This window comes from Orcinus orca, chromosome 12 (assembly GCF_937001465.1).
Source record: "Orcinus orca chromosome 12, mOrcOrc1.1, whole genome shotgun sequence".
NCBI classification, from domain to species: Eukaryota; Metazoa; Chordata; class Mammalia; order Artiodactyla; family Delphinidae; genus Orcinus; species Orcinus orca.
The window spans coordinates 62,887,019-62,890,997 of NC_064570.1; the positions used below are offsets into that span (position 1 = coordinate 62,887,019).

Below are 3,979 nucleotides of genomic sequence, written 5' to 3' on the forward strand. Positions count from 1 at the left end.
AAAAGATATACAGCTTGGGAAGGAAGAAATAAAACTGTGTTTGTTCATAGAAGACAACTGTTTAGAAAATCCAAATGAGTGGACAAAAAAAAAAGAAGATGGAGTTAATAAGTGATTATAACAAGGTTGCAGGATACAAGGCAACATATGAATCTCCTTCACATAAAGCCTGGGCACCTCTCGATTGGCTGCTTCTGCACAGGCCCCTGGGAGATTGGACTTCTTATGCTGAGAACAGGCCTCTGTTCTCTGGAAATTTAGAGGCAATTGATCAGTGCTTATGTCTTGGTATGTGTGGGTTACCTGTATCTCAGGGAGGGAGTCAGCAGCACAGAAGCATTTCCAGCCAAGAAATTTTGCACAGATATATATTTCGAGGTTGAAAAAAATTCTGGAAGAATTATTTCCACCAAGGGACCAAGCAAGTTTATAGTAGAGTCATGGATGAACACCTCCTAGTCCAAGAATTCCTGGGAGACTTTGAGGGTTTACCTCAGAGACCATCTCGATTTGTTCATGAAGCTTGTGAGCATTCTAAACTGATCCCCACGTTCAAGGAAACCCTTTTTCTCATTTTATACAGAGCTTTCTGACTGAGCTGTGTCCAAGTCTGGCCCCTTCTGTGATTATTTCCAACCCTCTAGTGAGCATCAGACCTGTCTATGCACAGATGGAGATTCCATGACCAAGCTGGAATGCTGAAGAACAGCTAAGGGCTTTATTTCATAGTTATTTGTATGGTTCCTTCACACTGCAGGAAGGTGAGAATGAGGTTTGTTAGGATTACTGTGACCTTACAAACGAGGCCCAGACTAGTACTAGCAGTAATCTGGGAGCACAACCTGGGTCTTTTGTTTCCCTGCCCAGTCCATTATGTAGTTTTTTAACTCTTTCCGTTTTGAAGCTAATATATTATTGATATCCATCCAGTATTCACAGAAGAGGGAGAATGAAGGGGTTGTTAAAAAATTGTAGTTTGAACTTTGTAGCCCTATAATGAACGGGCTATTTCCTTTCTGGGTTCAATTTCAAAATGTAAACAAAAATGACTTCTTCAGTTCTAAAGTACTACTAGTACAGTAAACACTGTGCTTAATTTTTTTTTGCTGACTTTTTAGGAGAATAATTTAAACAGATAGTAAGTTTGTTGCTCTTTTCAAGTAAACAATGAGAAGTCAGGTAGAATTTATCTACCGAAACATAAAAACACAAAGAAAAAAAGCAAATATATTTTAGAGGAAAAAGAAAGATAATTTTTTGTTTGTTTTTTAAGGGAAATGGTATCAACATGCCATTTATTATTTTTGTCTTCCTGAGCTAAAACCACAGCTGAAAGTAAGTTTTCTAGGACAACCTTTAGCTTGGGAAACTTAACTATCTGTACTCAGGGACTCAATCTATCCCCAGAGGATCATCTATGGGAGGTAATGTTAATACCTAATTTCAGGTGCTTGCTGCTTTTAACTCAATGCAGAGTCTAGTCATAGTAAAGATACAAACAATGCTTTAAATTCTGTATAAGTTCATGGATTTCATCCAATATGAATTAAGAGTTTTTGTCTTCGTTTTTAAAAGTAATAATAGGGAAGATGTTAACTTGACACTTTCTGATTACAAAAAGTAATGCCCTTATAAAATCTTCTAACTAATTCAACCATCTAGGGTGGTCAGCTGCAGTAAACCTTTCATTTCTTCAAAATGCTGCTTCTGCCAACAGAATCTCATGTTTTCTTCTTTACAAACAGGAAGTCCTTTATATTTCAATTGTAATTTCACTTACTTTGGATGGAGCACAAAATTCAGTTCAACTTCTGGCCAGTTCCTACATCTCCACTCAATGATTATATTTTCATTTGTTAACAATTCCATATACTACGGTGATTTTCCCATCAAACATTTGTGATTTCCTTCCCTTTTCATCTTCTAATACAGCAGGAACCTTGTAAAATTTGTGCACCAAACTTTCACATTGAAGACACTATACAGCTTCTCTACAAATGTATCAAATAGTTCCATCATGTGCAGTGCCACCACATAGGGAATCCTGATGCCCAATGCCATGGGAGATGAGGCCTGCAAGGTATTCTCACTCAGTCTCCTTTTAACAAGTGGCAACTCCTGAGTTGTCATAGCTTTGTTAGTAAATCATTCCCATCTTAAATTCCTTCCTACGTGCCTTCAGGCAATCTCAAAAAGCTTCCCTGCTCTTGACAGTACCTTCAGTTTTCATAATGTCCCCATCTTTATTTTTACTCACATTTGCGTCAATGTCATCTACTTCATTTTCTTCAGAAAGGTTGAATATTTCTATCAATCCCTTGTGCTTTGCTCTAGATTCTTTAATTATACCTTTATAACCCAGTTTGATATTCAATCATAAAATGAAATAAGCTTTCCTTTCCAGTTGCTGCAGAAAACCTCACCTTCCACTTGCTTCAGCTTACTGATCTTGCAGCAGCCAGCCTATTCTCTACAACAGTGACCACCAGTAGCTCATGGAATTTCCCCTTGGACCAGCTGGTGACATCCTGCTCTGTCCATTGCCAGTCGTTCATGTTGGTCTGTCCTCCCACTCTTCCATGATCCAGGGCAGGTCCCCTGCCCCACTTGGCCATGTCTGCACAGGTGCTGCAGCCTCGTTCAGATTCAACACATGATATATCCTGGAGAATGTTCTATGTGCAATTGAGAAGAATGCCTATTCTGTGTTTTTGGATGGAATGTTTTGTATATGTCTGTTAGGTCCATCTGGTCTAGTGTGTAGTTTAAGTCCAATGTTTCCTTATTGATTTTTTCATCTGGATGATCTATCAATTGTTGAAAGTAGGGTATCAAAGTCCTCTACTATTATTGTACTGCTGTCTATTTCTCCCTTCAGATCTGTTAATATTTGCCTTATATATTTAGGGGATCCAATATGGGTACATAAATACTTACAAATGTTATATCCTTTTGTTGGATTGCCTCCTTTAATATTATATAATAACTTCCTTTGTCTCTTATTGCAGACTATTTTATCTGGTATAAGTATAGCTACCCCTACCCTCTTTGGGGCTTCATTTCATGGAATACCTTCTTCCATCCCTTCAGTTTCAGTCTGTATGTGTCCTTAAAGCTGAAGTCTCTTGTAGTTAGCATATATTTGAATGTTGTCTTTTTTAACCCATTCAGCTACTCTATGCCTTTTGATTGGAGAATTTAGTCCACTTACATTTAGAGTAATTGTTGAAAGGTAAAAACTTATTTCTCCATTTTATTTGTTGTTCTGTGACTGTTTTATAATTCCTTTGTTTCTTTCTTCTTCCCTTGCTCTCTTCTTTTGACATGTTGATTTTCTGTAGTGGTATGCTTAGATTCCCTTCTCTTTATATTTTGTGTATTTACATAGGTTTTTGCTTTGGGATTACCATGAGGCTTACATAAAACATCTCATATTTGTAACAGTTTATTTTAAGCTTGTTAATAAATTAACTTTGAATGCATAATAAAGCTTTACATTTTTACTATCCCACTCATGCACACACACATTTTATAATTTTGATGTTAAAATTTACATCTTTTATCTTGTGTATCCATTAACAAATTATTGTAGTTCCAGTTATTTTTAATACTTTTTTATAACTTTCATATGAAGTGATGATTAATTTACGCCATTAAAATTTTAATCAGAGTTCATTTTACTTTCGAAGGAAAATAATTCAGATATTAGAGCACGATTAAATCATGTAATCGTCCAGCTTCAATCTGTATTTATTATAAACGTCATTTAAACATTTTATTAGGTAAGTCATTTTGCAAGATTAAAAAACTATTATTTCTGATCAATATGTATTGAATTCCTAAGTAAGACTGCTCTATACTCAATGGTTTGCCCTAAACATAGACTCTATATTTAACTTAAAACTTTTATAAGGTATTTCTTTAAATTAAAATTTTATATAACAAGGTGTTGTTGAGATACTCAGCTATAAAATTGAGA

The 3,979-nt window shown here is 35.7% G+C and overlaps 1 pseudogene; it reads right to left on the minus strand.

Moving 5' to 3' along the window:
- Positions 1-1,650: 1,650 nt before the first annotated feature.
- LOC101281132 (activator of 90 kDa heat shock protein ATPase homolog 2-like) lies at positions 1,651-2,615 on the minus strand (annotated as a pseudogene).
- Between the last annotated feature and the right edge of the window lie 1,364 nt (positions 2,616-3,979).